The sequence below is a fragment of the Herpailurus yagouaroundi genome, unplaced genomic scaffold (assembly GCF_014898765.1).
Source record: "Herpailurus yagouaroundi ecotype Mexico unplaced genomic scaffold, PumYag 183, whole genome shotgun sequence".
In the NCBI taxonomy this organism is placed as follows: Eukaryota; Metazoa; Chordata; class Mammalia; order Carnivora; family Felidae; genus Herpailurus; species Herpailurus yagouaroundi.
This window is the reverse complement of record NW_024412414.1, coordinates 10,053,831-10,074,371: the sequence shown is the minus strand read 5'-3', so window position 1 is coordinate 10,074,371 and position 20,541 is coordinate 10,053,831. Positions and strand designations below refer to the sequence as shown.

Sequence of the window (20,541 nt, the reverse complement as noted above, 5' to 3'; positions counted from 1 at the left end):
AGTAAACCCTTTGCTGACTGAGGAAATTTGCCTTTTATCTTTTAAAAAAAAATTAGGTCAGGTTTATTGAGGTATAATTTACGTACAGTAAACTTTAACCTTGTTAAGCCTTTTTAAATGCACATGCCTGATGAATTTTGACAAATGTATAGGCATGTAACCACCACCACAATCAAGATATAGAACACAGTTTATCTTTTCCAAAAAGATTTATATAGTGCTTACTATGAACCAAGCATGGATGCAAATATTAACCCATGTAATCTCCGTAACAACTTTTTTTTAAGATTTTAGTTTTAAGTAATCTCTGTACTCAACATGGGGCTCAAACTCACAACCCCAAGATCAAGAGTCACATGCTCCACCAAATGAGCCAGCCAGGTACCCCTCTCTATAACAACAACTTTTTTTTTTTAATTTTTAATGTTTGTTTATTTTTGAGAGAGACAAAATGTGAGTGAGGGAGGGGCAGAAAGAGAGGGAGACACGGAATCCGAAGCAGGCTCCAGGCTCTGAAGTGTCAGCACAGAGCCCAGACACAGGGCTTGAACTCATGAACCGTGAGATCATGACCTGAGCCAAAGCCAGACACTTAACTGACTGAGTCACCCAGGCGCCCCTCCATAACAACTTCTGATGTAAGTTAAGCAAGTGGCAGAACAAGGATTCACACCCAGGCAGCTGGTTTGAGTCCATTACACTCCCTGTAATGGGACCAGAAATGGAGGAAATTGGACAATCCCTAAGAGGAGGCAAGAACACACAGTGACTACCACTGTAATGAAAATTGAAGCCAGAAACAGCCAGCCAAGAGGTAAGACTATTTTTTCTAAGGAGAGCTTTGGATAGAAGTGCACTGGAAATGAACATCCTAAAACTTCAGTTGCCAGGATAAAAGGGCCTCAACATCAGATTAGCCATGCAAAGAACATCTGAGAAGTACCAATAACCTCCCACAAACCAGAACCACATACGGGAAGTTTGGGGGCTACAGGATTCTTTTTGCTTTTCCCCTATTATGCAAAAAAAAATCAACTAATCACACAGCTGCCTACTTTTTGTCTACTGAACACAAGAGACGGTTGAATAATGCTGCCTATCTTAGTTTTCCTTTTTCTTGACAACTACTTGTCTAGTGTCAAGGGCTCAGACAAAAGTGGCAGAAGTTAAAAGAATCATGTTTTCTCCAAGCATGGTTAACACACTGACTTGCAATTTTTTTTTTTGAAGTTAAAGATTTTTTTTTATTTTTTCAATATATGAAATTTATTGTCAAATTGGTTTCCATACAACACCCAGTGCTCATCCCAAAAGGCGCCCTCCTCAATATCCATCACCCACCCTCCCCTCCCTCCCACCCCCCATCAACCCTCAGTTTGCTCTCAGTTCTCAACAGTCTCTTATGCTTTGGCTCTCTCCCACTCTAACCTCTTTTTTTTTTTTCCTTCCCCTCCCCCATGGGTTCCTGTTAAGTTTCTCAGGATCCACATAAGAGTGAAACCATATGGTATCTGTCTTTCTCTGTATGGCTTATTTCACTTAGCATAACACTCTCCAGTTCCATCCACGTTCCTACAAAGGGCCATATTTCATTCTTTCTCATTGGCACGTAGTACTCCATTGTGTACATAAACCACAATTTCTTTATCCATTCATCAGTTGATGGACATTTAGGCTCTTTCCATAATTTGACTATTGTTGAGAGTGCTGCTATAAACATTGGGGTACAAGTGCCCCTATGCATCAGTACTCCTGTATCCCTTGGGTCAATTCCTAGCAGTACTATTGATGGATCATAGGGTAAATCTATTTTTAATTTTTTTGAGGAAACTCCACACTGTTTTCCAGAGTGGCTGTACCAGTTTGCATTCCCACCAACAGTGCAAGAGGGTTCCTGTTTCTCCACATCCTCTCCAGCATCTAGAGTCTCCTGATTTGTTCATTTTGGCCACTCTGGCGTGAGGTGATATCTGAGTGTGGTTTTGATTTGCATTTCCCTGATGAGGAGCGACGTTGAGCATCTTTTCATGTGCCTGTTGGCCATGTGGATGTCTTCTTTAGAGAAGTGTCTATTCATGTTTTCTGCCCATTTCTTCACTGGATTATTTGCTTTTCGGGTGTGGAGTTTGGTGAGCCCTTTATAGATTTTGGATACTAGCCCTTTGTCCGATATGTCATTTGCAAATATCTTTTCCCATTCTGTTGGTTGCCTTTTAGTTTTGTTGATTATTTCCTTTGCTGGGCAGAAGCTTTTTATCTTCATAAGTTCCCAGTAGTTCATTTTTGCTTTTAATTCCCTTGCCTTTGGGGATGTGTCAAGTAAGAAATTGCTACGGCTGAGGTCAGAGAGGTCTTTTCCTGCTTTCTCCTCTAGGGTTTTGATGGTTTCCTGTCTCACATTCAGGTCCTTTATCCATTTTGAGTTTATTTTTGTGAATGGTGTGAGAAAGTTGTCTAGTTTCAACCTTCTGCATGTTGGTGTCCAGTTCCCCCAGCACCATTTGTTAGACTGTCTTTTTTCCATTGGATGTTCTTTCCTGCTTTGTCAAAGATCAGTTGGCCATATATTTGTGGGTCTAGTTCTGGGGCTTCTATTCTATTCCATTGGTCTATGTGTCTATGTTTTTGTGCCAATACCACGCTGTCTTGATGATGACAGCTTTGTAGTAGAGGCTAAAGTCTGGGATTGTGATGCTTCCTGCTTTGGTCTTCTTCTTCAAAATTACTTTGGCTATTCGGGGCCTTTTGTGGTTCCATATGAATTTTAGGATTGTTTGTTCTAGCTTTGAGAAGAATGCTGGTGCAATTTTGATTGGGATTGCATTGAATGTGTAGATAGCTTTGGGTTGACTTGCAAATTTTAACTATGTGGTCAGAAGTTCATGTTTTCTAAGCATTTCCAGGTACTTAGAAACAGTCACAGACTAAGCCACTGTCTATTCTTCATTCCACAGCAGGGTCGCAGTATTTCCATGGCCTTAAATGCTTAATGTTACACTAACAAACTTTTAGGACTTGATCTCACCAACTGTGAAATCATGACCTAAGCCAAAATCCAGAGTCAGTTGCTTAACCAACTGAACCACCCAGGTGCCCCCAAAACTGCAAGTTCTAAATGTCTGCCCCAATAATCCCAAAAGGCCAAGGTGCAGCTAAAGTTCTCAGGAAAAGAGATAAAGAAGCAATCTCTGAGTGTTAGTGCAGGGGAATATATCTTCATTCAAAACACGTAGGAAGGCATGAAGGCCATCAATAATGAAAAATCCACACAAGATACCACAGAACCCTCATCAGTATGACTGGCTTATTGAATGAGAAACAAGCCTGCAGGAAGGAAGGTGGCCAACATGCTCAAGGCCTGCCAAGATGTATTTCATAAGAGAACTAACAACAACATTTTGTGTAGTCAGGAGACACTTCCCTGTCCCTCCTTTTTATACCCAACACAATGACAAGGGAAAAAACAGAAAGGACAGAGTTGGACAAATTTTCATCAGTCAGCAAAGAGTCAAAAAGCACTACTATTAAACATGCTGTTTGGGGGCGCCTGGGTGGCGCAGTCGGTTAAGCGTCCGACTTCAGCCAGGTCACGATCTCGCGGTCCGGGAGTTCGAACCCCGCGTCAGGCTCTGGGCTGATGGCTCAGAGCCTGGAGCCTGTTTCCGATTCTGTGTCTCCCTCTCTCTCTGCCCCTCCCCCGTTCATGTTCTGTCTCTCTCTGTCCGAAAAATAAACGTTGGAAAAAAAAATTAAAAAAAAAAAAACATGCTGTTTGATAAAGTCCACAGTGTGGACTACTAAACAGCTATTAAAAAGAATGAGGCATGAGGCATTTCTGTAAGAGTCTATTGCACTATCACTTTTGCTTAGAACATAACACGGAATCAAGCATTTATTCTGATTTTCTTATACATGGTGTCCCAGTGGGGAGTTGGTTACCTGGAGCGAGCATCTGGTCCTGGGGCACGGGAGGATGCCATGTGGGCCACTCCTCGCTGGTAACACATTCATCTACGTCTTCATTCTCATTCAGTTCAGTGCACTGTTTGATTTACCTCGAGGCTTGCCCTATGACCCATGGATTATTTAGAAGTGTGTTGTTTAGTTTCTAAGTGTTTGGAGATTTTCCTATTTTATTTCTGTTATGAATTTCCAGTGTGACTCCACTGTTGCTGGAGACTATATACAATTAAAACTTTTTAAATGTACTGAGGTTTATATGATGGTGTGGGATGTGGTCTCCATTGGTATATTTTCCATGACTACTTGAATGGATATTCTGCTGTTGTAGGGTAATTGTTCTAGAAATCTTGGTTAGATCCTATCCACTGATTGTATCACTGTTATTTTAGGTCCTTGCTGATTTTCTATGTAATTATACTATCAATTGTTGAGAAAGGGGCATGAAAGTTTCCAGCTACAATTGTGGATTGGTCTATTTCTTCTTTGAATGTTCTGTTAAATTAGTTTTTGCTTCATATGTCTCAGCTGTATTCAATGGTATATACACATTTAGTATTACTATTTCCTGGGGCACCTGGGTGGCTCAGTCAGTTAAGCATCTGACTTTGGCTCAGGTCAAGGACCATGAGTTAGAGCCCCACATCAGGCTCTGTGCTGACAGCTCAGAGCCTAGAGCCTGCTTCAGATTCTGTGTCTCCCTCTCCCTCTCTCTCTGCCCCTCCCCTGCTCACACTCTGTCTGTCTCTCTCTCTCTCAAAAATAAACATTAAAAAAAATTCTTAAGTATTTCTATTTCCTCTTGTTAGATTAACCATTTTATCACTATAAAATATCCTTCCTTGACTCTGGAAACTTGCTTTGCTTTAAAGTCTACTTTATAGGAGTGTGTGGGTGGCTCAATCATTTAAGCTTCCAACTTCAGCTCAGGTCATGATCTCATGGTTCATGGGTTCAAGCCCCATGTCCTATGCTGACAGCTCAGAGCCTGAAGCCTGCTTCAAATTGCCTCCTTCTTTCTCTGCCCCTCCCCTGCTCACACTATGTCTGTCTCTCTCAAAAGTAAACATGAAAAATTTTTTGAAGTCTACTTTATGTATTAATATAGCCATCCCTGCTTTCTTTTAATTAATGTTTGTATCTCTTGTCCCAACATTTTTTTTTTTTAAGGTTTATTTGTTTTTGAGAGACAGACAGAGTGCTATCAGAGGAGGGGCATAGAGAGAGGGACACACAGAATCCGAAGCAAGCTCCAGGCTCTGAGCTGTCAGCACAGAGTCCAACGCAGGGCTCAAACTCACGAACCATGAGATTATGACCTGAGCCGAAGTTGGACACTTAACTAACTGAGCCACCCAGGTGTCCCCCAACATTTTGTTTTCAGTCCACTTACATCATTATATTTTAAATGAGTTTCTTGTAGACAGTATATAATTAGGTTATATTTTTTAGTCCCCACTGCCAATCTGTCTCTTAACTGATATATTTAGAGCCTGTACTTTTAATGAAATTATTGATATGTTAGAACTTAAATCTACCATTTTGTTGTTTTCTGTCAGTTCTCTATGATTTTGTTTCTGTTTGCTTTTTCCTGTCTTCCTATATATTACCTAAACATTTTTGTTAAGAAATCCATTTTTACTTACCTATAGAGTTTTGAGTGTACATTTATATATATATATACATATACATATATGTGTGTGTGTGTATACATGTATATTATCACAGTTTTATACATAGATCACAGTTTTATATATAAATCACAGTTTATATCTTATCATTTATATCTACATTACAGATATATATGTGACATGTAAACATATATATAAAACTGTGATGATATAAAACATCAGAGTCTACTGGTGTTATTTTACCAATTCCAGTGAAACATAGAAAACGTATCTCCCTTTATATCCCTTTAGCCTCCCCTGTTTATAATGTAATTGTATGGTGGCACCTGGGTGGCTCAGTTGGTTAAGCATCTGACTTTGGCTCAGGTCAAGATCTCGAGGTTAGTGAGTTTGAGCCACAAGTCAGGCTCTATGCTGACAGCTCCGAGTTTGAAGCCTGCTTCGGATTCTGTTTCCCCCTCTCTCTCTGCCCTTCCCCACTCTCTCTCTCTCTCTCAACAATAAACATTAAAAAAATAATGTATGAAAGACTTCTTCTAAATACATTTAGAAACACATCAGACTATGCTATAATTTCTGCTTTAACCATCAAACAAAATTTTTAAAACATGAGAGAAAACGCTTTAAAACTATCATGCCATTTCCTCGGGCCTTTATTAGGATCTCTGATGAGAAGTCCACTGTCATTCGATTTGACTTTTTCCTTATAGGTAAGGTATTCTTTCCTCTGCCTTCTTTCAATATTTTTCTTTGTCTTTTATTTTCAGCAGTTTAATTATGATGTCTTGGTATGGATTTCTTTGGGACAGTCCTGTTTAGGGTTCACTTAACTTCTTGAACCTACAGGTTTAAGTCTTTCCTCAGTCTGGGAGGTATGCATCCAGTACCTACTTTGAGTGCTCCCTCAGCCCCACCCTCTTCCTTCTCTCCTCCAGGACTGCCATGACACAAATGTTAGATCTTTTGTTAAAGTCACATAGGTCCCTGAGGCTCATTCGTTCACTTATTTTCTCTTTTTTCTTCTGTTGTTCAGAATGGGTACTTTCTTTTATTCTAGTCTCCAGTCCACTGAGTTTGTTGTTGTTGTTCGTGCTGTTGCTATTCTGTCCCTCCTATTCTACTTTTGAGCCCATTCACAAAGCTTTTATTTTGGTTATTCTATTTTTCAGCTCTAAATTTTTCATTTGGTTCTCATTTATATCTTCTATTTCTTTCCCGAAGCTTTCCATTTTTCTTTCATTTGTTTCAAGCATGTTCTTAATTGCTCACTGAAGAATCTTTATCATGGCTGCTTTAAAATCTTTGGTGGAAAAATTCTAAAACCTCTGCCATCTTAGTGTTAGCATCTATTGTTTCTTCCGTTTGGTTCTGGGTATGATTAAATGATTATTCAGTTGAAACCTGAATACATTTTTATTATGTTGCAAGACTCTGAATCTTATTTAACCGTGCTGTTTCACCTGGCTTTCTATGACCCACGCTGGCAGGGGAAGGGAGGGAGGGAGTGATCTCATTATTGCCAGGTGAAAGTAGAAATCCAGGTTCCCCACATGGCTTCCACTGACACCTCAGGAGAGACTCTCGTTATTTACTGGTACATGGAGGGGAGAGCTCTGGTTCCCCACAAAGTCTCCACTTACACCACAGTGAGGGTGGCAGTATTACTGCTTGGCAATGATGAAAGGCCTTGTCCTTACTTTACCTTCTCTGATGCCACCCTGGTGGGGGTATTATGGCACCTCAACACAGACTCATGAGGGTGCAAGTCTAGGCTCTCCACATGGACTTTGCAGGCTTGGATGAGAACACGATTTTTTATGCAGCATTTGGATGGAATAGAGTGGTTACTGCCTAAAAGTTTTCTGTATGGTTAGACTACCCCCTTCCTATTTTCTCTTTTAACTAGATAGAGCAGGCTTTCCTTGGGACTTTATCTATATCTGCTGGCATTTGTAGGTTGCTGGTTTCCTCAGCTCCAATTCTGAGACATATGGATCAAAGAGAAAATGCATGTAACTCACTACCATTTCATTTCTAAGGTCCACAGGTACTCTTTCTTTTTTTCACCTATCTTATTTATTTATTTATTCATTCATTCATTCATTCAGAGAGAGAGAGAACACGAGTGGGGTAAGGGCAGTGAGGGAGGGAGAGAGAATTCCAAGCAGGCTCCACACTGTCAGCTTAGAGCCTGATGCAGGACTCAAACACATAGACTGCGAGATTGTGACCCCAGCTGAGATCAAGAGTTGGACACCCAACCGACTGACCCACCCAGGCACCCTTCTTTTCACCTTTCTTACATTTATTTTATTTGTAGTATCCAGAGTTTTAATTACATTTAGTGGGAGGAACAGGGAAATGTATGTCTCCTCCACTTTGCCAGAACCAGAAGAAAAACCTCTTTCATCTTCGTTTTTAAAGGATAGTTTTGTTGGACACAGAATTCTTAGGTGATGGTTTTTTTCAGCACTTGGGATCTATCACTACACCATCTTCGGGCTTCCATTGTTTCTGATGAGAAATCAGCCATTAGTCACATTACTCTTGCCCTATATGTGTTAAGGGGCTTCCTCTTTCTACTTTCAAAATATTATCTTTGTTTTTCAATAGTGTAACTATGATTTGTCTAGGTGTATTCTTCTTTGTGTTCATCCAAATTGAGGTTATTTCAACTTTTTGGATTTTTCAGATAATTTTCATCAAATTTGGTATTTAAACAATTTCTTCTGAAATATTTTGTCCTGGGGCACCTGGGTGGCGCAGTCGGTTAAGCGGCCTACTTCAGCCAGGTCACGATCTCGCTGCCCGTGAGTTTGAGCCCCGCGTCAGGCTCTGGGCTGATGGCTCAGAGCCTGGAGCCTGTTTCCGATTCTGTGTCTCCCTCTCTCTCTGCCCCTCACCCGTTCATGCTTTGTGTCTCTCTGTCCCAAAAATAAATAAACGTTGAAAAAAAAAAAAACTAAAAAAAAAAAATATTTTGTCCCTTTTTCTCCCTCCTCTCCATCTGGGACTCCTATTATACATGTGTTACATAATTATGTTGAAGCACCTGATATTGTCACACAGTGCTCTACTGATTTGTGTCCAATTTTTCTCCCCTCTCTATTCTTTGGCTTGGGAAATTCCTCTTTATTTACCTTCAAGTTCACTGATTCCTTCTTCTATTTCTAATCTACTGAGTTAATCTAGGGAAATTTTATTTCAGTTATTGTATTTTTCAATTCCATAAATTTCACTTTTTTTAAATCATTTGCATTTGTCTATTGTGATTCTCTGTTGACTCACATCACATTTCCTACTGTATCTTTGAATACATTTTCCTTTAGTTCTTTAAATATAGTAGCTGCTTTGAAGTCTTTGTTAAATCCAAATGTGGGCCTAGTCAGTTTCTATCTAACTAATCTTTTTCCTTAGTATGGGTTAAACTTTGTTAATTTGCATGTTAATTATTTTTTAGGTGAAAAGTAAACATTTATTTAGATTATCTGCTCATGTGCACACACATACATACACAAACACACAAACACACACACACACACACACACACACACACACACACACACACACACTAGTTGGTATCATGACTGGCAAGATAACATTCTCTCTACTCTTACTAATTAGCATTTCCATAACAAAATCCTAAAAAAAATAACACATTCATATATGCTAATACAAGTATAGACTCCCTTTATAAAAAGGGCCATTAAAGGACAATTGAAGTTGCTTGAAGAAGAAAGAAGGGATTTGAGATACAGGATGAAAGTGTGTACCTTTTGAAATTCACATCCACAAACTACCTATTCATTTAAAAAACAAAAACAAAAACAAAAACAAATCTGTTTCACTGATACTCAGCAACAGCACTGTTCATTAAAACCTAAAAGCACCTTTTATTTTGCATTTACTACCTCCTCATTATAATCGATTCTTAACTACAAAATAGCACAATACATTTTTAAAGCAGGAAATAAGAGTTAGCCTCCAAAAAATGGCTAACCCACCACATCATACACTTTCCTTTTTACAACCATCATCCTTTTTATGAACCAAATAAGTGAGGTACCACTCCAATGGTATTCAGATGCTAGCTGACTATTAGCCTTTCAACTATTGTCAGTGGGAGCAGGTTTGGAAATACTATTCAGTTTAAAAGTAACAAGCAGATTTCTTTTAACACTAAAGGGACTCAGAGCTGAGCAGAAAAGGTGGGAGCAGTGGATTTACTCCTGGATGGCAAAATCTAGGTTGTCTGAAATCAGAAAATGCTTTTGAGATCAGCTTGTTCAGAAGCTCCCCATCTGAGATCTTTGGAACTGAGAAAATAGAAATGGGATATCCTGCACTTATTCAAGATTTCAAGGAGACTTTTTAAAGACCTCTTAAATTATCAATGAAAAAGCTGCTCTAGATAACCAAAATAGGTATTTTTTAGGCCCTAAGTCTTTTTGGTCATACCTGCATTATCAACATTATTTCTCATCATTAGCCCCCAGGACAATAAGTTTCTCACATCCCCGCATTGATACTAGATTCTTTCTACCTTATATGCCAGTCCCCACTGTCCATTAAACTTCTATTTATCTTGCAAGATCCACCTCAAGTATCATCTCTTTTTTTAAAAAGAACACATTTTTATTTATTTTGAGACAGAGAAAGAGAGCGTATACGAACACAAGCAGGGGAGCAGCAGAGAGAAAATCCCAAGCAGGCTTAACCAACTGAGCCACCGGGGAATACCATCTCTTAATGAAAATATTATCTCTTAATGTAAAGCATGAGCTCTGCAGCCAGACTACCTGCCTGGGTCCAAGTCATAGCTCTAACCCTGACTGTGAGACTAGTCTAGGTCTCATCAGGTATCCCGTCTGCATCCCACGTTCTTCCCCAGCAAAATGGAGATGATGATAGTACCTACTTCATTGGACTGATGTGGAGATTAAATAAGATAATGCATATAAAGCACTCAGCAAGTAATAAACAATAAATGTGCAGTTGTTACTATCATATAGTATTAGTTCATAACTAATCAGGTTTCCCAAAGGTGCCCATAAACTTAATAATCCAGGTGGCATGTACTTTCTAAAATTCCAAAACCAAAGAAATCACTTGACTCAGTTTTTCTGAATCCAAACCCCCAAAGGGAGTCCAAGTTCTAATAAAACACCTGACATGTTAATAACCCTGTAGAAGGAAGACAGGCTATCCTACTTTATGGTGAAATTCACAAAGCTAGTCACTTCGTGCAGATGTTATCACCACAGCATCAGACTTAGCAGAACATTTTCAATGATAAAACCAGCACAAAAACATTCTGGGAGCCATGAAAAAAGTGGAGTGAACTTCACCTCAAGCAGCTTTTAAAAGCTCTTAAAAATGTGATTTGCCTCTGTACTTCTTAGTCTCTCCTTGCCTGGTCCAGATGATACTACAAAACACCTGAGGAGAACACTGAAATTCATTATTTTCAACTTGACAATGGCAGCTAGACTTTATTTAATATCATTCCTGATAACACCCAGTAATCCTGTAAATACTTTAAAGTGCTTCAAATACAGTTTTTTCATCTGCAGTTCAAGTTCTGCTTCAAATCAACCAATGATAATAATGACAGCTTTGAAGAAGCAATGGACATTCAGGGAAGGACTGAATCAGGAAAGGTCATACATAGCTGCTCCTCACTGAGTCTCCTCCGTTTCATCACACTCTCTTCATGTGCTCAAGCTAGAATCCTCAGGGGTAATTCTGGATCCCCCCCACCCTAATCCCCAAATCCAGCTGGTCTGATTAGCTCTACCTCCAAGGCAGATCTCTAATTGTGGCAGCTATCATCTCCATGGTAACCACCCTGGTCCAAATCACCATTTCTCACCGGGACTACTATAATATCTGCTAAAGGGTCGTGCAGCTTCCTAAATGGTACCTAGTCAGAGCATGATGATTTTGGTAGAATAGACTAAAGACTGCTACGGCGAAAAAAAAACTGGACCAAAAAAAAAAAAAAAAAAGTACGTACTTCATGATCTCATTCATCTAGAACTCTAAAAAATAGAAACTAATATATTGTGACAGAAAGCAGATCAGTAATGGGTGGCAGAGAGGGGCAAGAGGAAAGGATTACCAAGGGACACAAGGAAACTTTTCGGTGATGGATATGTTCACTGTCTAGACTGTGGTGGTTTCATGGATATGTGTGTGTATATACTTTTTGATCTGTGTGTATACACATCCACACTGATGTATAAACTTATCAAATAGCACACTTTAGTTTCCTGAAACTTATGCCAATTATACTACAATAAAACTTTTTAAAAATAAAAACAAACAGGATGATATTTTTAATAAAATATAAAGTGTGGGATTTGCTTCAAATAAACCAGGGGAAGTGGGGAGCAAGGACAAAACGGGTAGAAATACAGATGAAACAAGATTAGACATGAGTTGATAATTTTTAAAACTAGGTCCTAAGGACATGGGGGTATAATACACTATTTTCTTGACTTTTGCATATTTGAAATTTTCTATAATAAAAACAATTTTTAAGTTAAAGGGGAGAAAATCATAAACCAGGATAAACTAAAAGAAGAAAAATACTATGCTGGCTCCAGAGCCCCAGACTGCTAGTAGTCAAAGACTTCCTTAGAAGTTGAAGAGCAGGGGAATGTGGAGTTTAAAGGGACAGATTTTATTCTCTACTCTATCACCTGAGAAATGTGCATGTTCCTTTGAGAGCTAAGTCATCCTTTCCCTGGTTGGCTCAAAGCTGGGCGCCCTTGCACACTTGACTTCTAGTCGAGCCTTCAAGCTGTCAGATCACACAGGCTCCCACAGATATGCTTCCAACAGCCTGAAGTTTAGGATAAAAGAAAAACCATCTTGCCGCCCATTTGAAGTACTTCATGCATGCTGAAGCAGCACCTGGTTAGATAGCCAAGTACTACAGCCACAGGAAACTCAGAAACACACAAACAGAAGCAGCATTTTTATCTTCTTTTCCTCCAAGCCTCTGCTCATGGATCTTCCAAAAGGAGTCCCAACCACATCAACCAATTTTTAAAGAAAGGAACTCCTATATGCTTAGAGCACGCTAACTCATCATCTCATTTGAGCCTCATGTTTAACCTTGGAAAGCAGCACATATTTTTACCCCTGTTTTAAGCATGCTAAATACTGAAACTCTGAGAGATGGAATAAATGGAGTGCCCAAGGTCACACAGCTAGCATGTGGCAGGACCAGGAGTCAAGGTCCATCCCACCTCTGTGCCTGTCTAGCGTGACTACCTTGCAAGCTTAGCAGCAACTCTGATCAAGATGCATATATGAAGAAAAGTCATATCCCAATTAACCCACTTTTTTTTTTTACCCAATCTCAAACACGTCAAAGGATTTTAAGAGTAGGTACATGAAACCATTACTGCAAATAAAGCTTTTTCAGTTATGCATAATTTCTTTATCCCCTAGCACAAGGATGTATGAAGAAGGACAGCAATTAACTTTAGACATTACATGAGGAGAGGAAAAGGAAGGTGATGCCCAAAGAAAGATCAAAGAAAGAAAACTAGGGATCAGACTGGAAAGAACAGCACATTAAACACAAAACCCAAATTAACAACCCCCATGGCATGTTCTCCGTAAAACCAGCATGCCCTGGGTGGTGATTACCCTGTTAGTGAAATGAAAGAAAACAGCCATTTCTTTCAAGCTACTTGTTTCACCCATGCTAGGTTAAAAAGGAAGAGAATTTTTCAAAACTGTATTAAATTTGCTCACACTGTGGTGATTCTCCATTTTCCAACAAAAAAAATGTCACTTTCGGGGCTCAAGGTCTACAGTAACAATTCTTGCTTCTGGGGTAATGCATGAAACTGGATATTTAAAACATGGATTCTAGTTGTCACAGCTAATAATAGCAACTAGTACTTACTGAGCACATATTATAAGTAGGTATTGTTTTTAATGCTTTTAATCTTCAAAATGGATCTTCTGACACAGGTTCAATTATTGGTAGGGCAACTATATAAATAAAGACACTTTGAGGAATCAAAGGGGAAAGCCATTAACAATTGTGCCAGGCACAGCCACAATGCAGAAACATTTGGACATACAATCATTAGCCTCATTTTGCAAATGGAGACTTAAGGAACAGAAAGGTTAAATAGCCTATCCAAGGTCACACATCTAGTAAGCCAAGGTTTAAGCCCAGGTCATCTGGCTCCAGGCTCATATTCAGCCATTCTGCCATGTGCCCCCTCTGAGCTGATATACTACCTTTTTTTAAAAAAAGTAAATCATTCCACTGTTCACTTTGAAGCACACAAACCTCTCTGTATTTCAGAATACATTTGCTACAAGAAAATGGCTAAAACCCAAGGAGAACTATGACCCAAGAGTTCATATCTTTAAAAAATAAAGACAGGGTTCTGGGTGGCTCAGTCAGTTAGCCGTCGGACTCCTGATTTCAGCTCAGGTCATGATCTCATGGTTGGTGAGATCGAGCCCTGCATCAGGCTCTGCACTGCCAGATTCTCTCTCTTCCTCTTTCTCTCTGTCCTTCCCCTGCTTGCATTCTTTCTCTCTCTCTCTCTCACAGAATAAATGAAAACTTTAGAAATACACACATACATACATTTGCTCTTGGATATGCAACTGAAACATGTCCCTTGTTAGACATGCTTTTCTTAATTACTTTTCTCTGCATACAGTATCTCCTCATTTCACTCAGAAATAAATCCACATCTAAAGCAGCAACACCTACCACTCAGACATGCATACTTAGATTGATACCACAGATACATTCAGTGTTTTCACTGGCTCAAACCACACTGGGCTTTGGGGTCTTAACCTTATACCATAGAAGCAAAGTCTCACCTTCCCTTGAGTATTACTGGAATGGTTTTCAAAAACTTCCAAGGAAAAATGATGTCCCAGAAATGAGTTTGGTAAGTAGGGAGTTCAACATTTTCCTTTCATTACTAAAAAAAACTACAGGCATCATAAAACTTCAGAGAACCACAACGTCAGGTAGGTAGAAAGTGTTTTTGTGAATATACAAGACCGCTTGCGGATGTGCTTTTTAAGGCAACACAATACTGGCGTGTTTCACATCATCCCCTTTCTCAAATCCCTCAGTGATACCACTGTCCTTTTACACTTACAGCTCTTCCTGCATCTTCCCTCAGATGAATGCACGTTTGCTTCAATGCTCCATTTAGTGTCTCTGTCAGATGGCACTTCACCAGCCAGGCTGAAAGATCATACCCTCCCTCCAGCCAGCATTACTCTCTCTCCTCTTACCCCATCTATCCCTTTCTTCCTAGCCATGGTAGAAGAAAAAATAAACATTTGGTCTTTGTCCCTACTTCCTGGCAAACAGCTCCTAAAACCCTTACAATTTCCTAAGTGCTAAAAAAGAAAAAAAAAATTCTTTTGTAAGATAAAGAGATGTTTCATTAGAGATAGGGGCTGGGTGTAGCTACCTTCAGGATGGGGCCTGGTTGCCAGAAAAACCAAGCCAGTAGAGGGGTTGGAACTTTCGGGCCCACCCTGACATCCAGGGAGCGGGGTCGCAGGGGGGATGGACATTGAATTCAATCACCAATGATCAGTGATTTGATCAATCACGTTTACGTAATTAAACATCTATAAAAACCTCTAACCAACAGGGTTCAGACAGCTGGATCAACAAATGGATGTGCTGGGAAGGACATGGAAGCTTGTGTCACTCCTGTTCCTGATCTTTCCTTATGCATCTCTTTTATTTGGCTATTCCTGACCTGCGTCCTTTAAAATTAACCAATAATGATAAGTAAAGTAACTTCTTAAGTTCTGTGAGCTGTTCTAGTAAATTACCAAGCCTGAGGAGGAGAACATGAGAGCCCCCATGTTTGCAGTTTGCTGGCCAGAAGTGTGGCAAGCATGGTGACCTCATTTGCAACTGGTGTCTGAAATCTGAGACCTTGATCTGTAATGACTAACACTAACTCCAGAAAATAAAAAGTCCTGGGCTTAAGACAGATTACAAGCAGGAAGTATCAGTGAGAAAACTTCTGAGACCCCACAGGATGAGCCAGGGCAAAAGGTATCATCAGGGAGCCACCACACAGGCCAATAAGGTGGGAGAACCCGTGTCTACTCCAGGCTCTGTCACTTTACTAGTGGCCTGAGTTTCCTCACTCATGAAATGCAGATGCTGCACCAGAAACCTTACGAGGCCCTTTCTTCACGACCATTCAACACAAGCTAGTGGACACACCCCCAGATCCTTCCACCTTAGAGTTTCTCCATCCCAAATCACTTCACTCCCTCCAGGGATCCTTTCCACTAATTCTTGCCAAGACAGGAGACAGGCAATTAGCAACACGATTTTCTTTCAGGTGCCTTATCCAAGGATGTTAACTTTTTTTTTTTTTAATCGTGGTGAAATACACATGACCTAAAACTTACCATTTCAGCCATTTTTAAGTACAAGTTGATCCTTCAACAAACTGGGTGTGAACTCTACAGGTCCACCCATAGGTAGATTTTTTTCAATAAACACATAGTCCTATATATGTATTTTCTGATTTCGGTTCATCCTAAATAATGCATGGTATATGGTGGTATCATTCTAAAGAAAGGTAACTTCTGGGTCAACTGACCAAGCCGCCAACATCACAGGGTATAGACTACATTTGCTGAAAGGTTTGCTCCAGACTCAAATCACTTCCATCTCTCAGAATAATGTTATAAACCTGTTCAATCCTCCTTGCAAATTCAGACATGGCTCTAAGCACTGCGTGAAGTGAGACACATACAGTTTTACCCTTCCTAAGGATTTCATTGATCACATTCTCTTACTCTCACAACTTCCTTTGTCCTTCAGTGAAAACTCATTAGCAAGTTAGGAAGAGAGTATAAGCAATTAGCTTATACCAGATGGTATTTAGAGATAAACATTATTTTCAATGAGTGCTTGAAGGCTTCCATGTTTTTATTTTCAACATTTTGAAAGTGGACAAGTGCTAAGGGCCCAATTCTCTAAGTTCTGCTTAGAGGAAGCAGTGTGTACTTCCTTTAGTAACTATAAACTAAAGACTGTCCACAGAAAGAAGTGTTATTTATAACTGCACGCTACCAGATGGCTTATCTCCTTATCACATCCCTAAAAAAAGTCTAGAATAAATGTCTTCCGTGGACTTGATTTCAGAGAGAGGTATCAGTTCATAGCTTGCTAACTTACTGTACTTAAACGGTCATTGCACATGGAACATAGTGGTCATAATTAGGTTTATCAAGTAGTTACTACAGAACAGCCACGTTAAAATTTTTCTCTGCATTATCTTACTGAAACCACAAGGGGCGCTCCTATTTCCTCACCAATGAGGAAGCTGTGTGAGAGTTTAAGTGACTTGCCCCAGGCTATTCAGCTAGTAGTGGGCAGAGCTAGGAAACCGGGTCCAACTCTAAAAATGCATGCTCTTTTTCTTTTTTAAAAGTTATTTTTTAACTTTTTTTAATGTTTATTTATTTCTGAGAGAGAGAGACAGAGCATGAGCCATGGAAGGACAGAGATAGAGGGAAACACAATCTGAAGCAGGCTCCAGGCTCCCAGCTGTCAGCACAGAGCCCAACACAGGGCTCAAACTCACAAACTGTGAGACCATGAGCTGAGCCAAAGTCAGACGCTCAACTGACTGAGCCACCCAGGCACTCTTAAAAATGCATGCTCTTAACTATCATGTTATATATACTTCTTCCATATGTACAATTAAATACATATGCATATATATGTATACATACGTATGCATATATAGGTTTATACATATGCATAAAAGTGTGTGTATATATATATATATATATATATACACACACACACACACACACACACAATTAGGTGCATTTGCTTGATTCTTTAACATCTACAAGATCCTTGAGGGCAAGGAATTTGTGTCTGTTGGACTCCCATAACCCAGCACATGAGTCTGGCATTGAGTGGGCTGCCAATTCAATTCCTGAATGAATAAAAGTATAGACTTACATAGAAATCATAGGTGTAGATATGTATACGCCTATATTATAAATGTGTCTACATATCGACATGAAAAAAAAAAAAACAGAATATCCTGGCAAAAAAAGATGATTTAACTGTTCTGTTTTTCTCTTCTCAATAACATGATTTTATTTCCAGATCCTTAGGGAAAGAACAAATGAGTCACACTATAGCATAGGGAGTCATGGAAGGTAAAGCTATAGAAATGGGAATGACACTATATTACTCTGAAATTAATTAACAAGTCAAATGTTAGGTACTAAAGCCAATTTGCTAGATCAATATTTTTAAAAAATAATTTAGTGGAGATAACAGATTAGGAACGTAAGAACAGAAAACTGATTTAAAATCTCAAGATATAAAGAACGAGAGGCATAATTCACTGCCTCTCCCTTGCTTTTGGAAGAAGCCACTACATGACACAGCAATTCACATCTCTTAAATTATCTTTCATATTTATAACACTTCCTGAAATTCCTGACTTAATGTATGCAGTTTGTGATAAAATACTACGTGGAAGTAAGTAGCCTTTCGTGTTTTGTTTTTCAAATAACATCTGGAGTCTGGTAAACACTGTACAAGTCTCAACATCAGAAGACCTGGGACTTAATCCTGACTCTGAAAATCAAATTCAAAATCTGGGGCAAAGTCAACACCTCTCTCCATTCCATGAATTCTCATAAGAAATGAATCTAAGACCACATTCCTCTTTTTACACGAGCAGGAATATTTTGAGGAGATGAGAAATGAAGGGAGAGAGAGAGAGGGAAAGCACTTTGGACTCTTCAGGGGGAAAGAAAACCTCTATAAATGTAAAGAATAAGCACTTTGACTGGACTCCTCCCAAAAGCACTAGGCAGCCCGGGGTATAGTCAGGGTGATCACACCAGAATGCAGGGTCTGAGGCTTATCTCTTTGTCTGGAACCAAAAACACACTTCACACTAATAATCTAGAAAGCTAATGTGGGGAAGGGCTTGGGGGACTGTCTTCAAGCTGAGAGACTGCACTTTTTCTTCCCAAACAATCGGTAATGATTCTGACAGAGAGGTGCCATGGGAAAATGGTTTATGAATATGGACTGTTGTGTGGGAAAAACTATAAAGAACAGAATTATTCTGTGTGTTGGAAAATACACATAAGTGAAGTTAACTTTTGCTGACTTCCACGTGTGATGAGATAGAGGTCTTAACTGCAATCGTTAAGCCTAAGTTAGGGGCTAAGATACCAGGGAGATATTGGGAGATTCATTGTAAAACCAAGAAGAAAACTGCCCAGGGGAGCCCACATATGCAAGAGATGGAAAGGGAAGCCCACAGAGTGGAAGACAGAATGCCAAGCCCAGCTGAGAGGGTCTGGTCCTGGAGGTAGCATATAAGCTTCTGGCTGTCAATTCATACCACAAAGCACACCAAGACAGGAGATTCAAACCTCAGCAAGTGACCCGCACTGCAGGCCTACTCCACCTAGAATTTCATGAGTATCCCTCCTCTGGCCAGAAAAGCTGCTCAGACCTGGTCTTTGGGCTTTGGACCCAAATAAATAAGGGAGCCTTTGCAGGCCCGACCATGCTCCTTTCTTCTCAGCCCTTTACAGGTAAACAGAGCACATGGAAAGAATAAACAGCCTTTGAGAGGAAGCCAGAAACCTGGGCTTTGGTTCTGACTTCCTAAAGGTCAGTGGGGCAAAAACTTCCTATTACTGTTGAAGTAGGGGACCATAACTAGGGATTTTGAAATCCAAACTCTCTGCAGGCAAGGACTAGGATTTTTTTTTTTTTTTAATGTTTACTTTTGAGAGAGAGCATGCGTGCAAGAGGGAAAGGGCAGAGAGACAGGGAGAAAGAGGATCTAAAGTGGGCTCCTTGCTGTCAGCACAACCCAATGTGGGGCTCGAACACGTGAACCATGAGATCATGACTTGAGCTAAAGTCTGACGCTTACCTGACTGAGCCACCCAGGTGCCCCAACGACTGTGATGTTTATCACAGCAATTAACTGCCCCTAGCACACAGCACATGCTCATTACATGTTTTTATTAAATAAATGAAAGAAAAAGAACTTAATCTGGCCCAACAAAAAACAAGAGGAAGTGCTGAAGGGGACAAGATTTTCAAAAAGGAAATGTTCCAATAGACAGGTACTTGGAAAAAAATAACTGGCTCTAGACTAATGAGTGCTGACTATGGGGCAGGCACAGTGTGGACTGCTCTCTCTAACCTCTTTCTAATCCTCCGAACAACCCAGTATCCTCATGTGTTGTTGTTAGTCCCATTTTGTAGATGAGGAATCTACAAATGACAGATGACAGGATCAAAAGATGTCATCCTCTTCCCATGAGGCCACCATGCCAGTAAGTGGCAGAACTAGGATGTGGGCCTATGTCTGAATCATTTTAAAACCAGTCCTCTTAACCATGTTACTGCCAGCCATTTCACCCATCATGGCCTACTCTCCAAGCCAGCACCAGACACCAGGGCGATTGCCAAAATTTACTGTGCACCCCAAGAATTGCTTGCTACAACCCCTAGCAAAATGTACAGATGAAGCAGTAAGCCAAACAAGGGCAAGAACACCTAAGGCCCCATGACTCTTTAAAGCTAAATTTCAGATGGAAACCCAGGCTACTGACCTCTGCTTTCATCACGTAACAATGGTTCTGTTATTCAGCGCAGCAGGACAAACCTGACTGAGGATGGCAAATAATCACATTAGCAAACTCTTCACTCTTTCATTTAACATTTCTGTTATAACCCCAATCCATTATGCTGACCTTCTGTCCTCCCAATCTTAGAGCACACATGGCTTTCCCTTCCCAGGAGTGCCATACACTGTGAAAAAGATAGCTTATAAAAGCCCTTTTACTGAGCACATACCAAACTAAGAACGACAACTTACAAGTCATTCTCCAAAGCCCTAGTTGG

At 40.0% G+C, this 20,541-nt stretch overlaps 1 protein-coding gene across 1 annotated transcript in view; it reads right to left on the bottom strand.

Moving 5' to 3' along the window:
• The window catches only part of SUMF1 (sulfatase modifying factor 1), a 95,974-nt gene that overhangs the window by 12,271 nt on the left and 63,162 nt on the right, over nt 1-20,541 (bottom strand). The gene's annotated exons all lie outside the window — the stretch shown is intronic.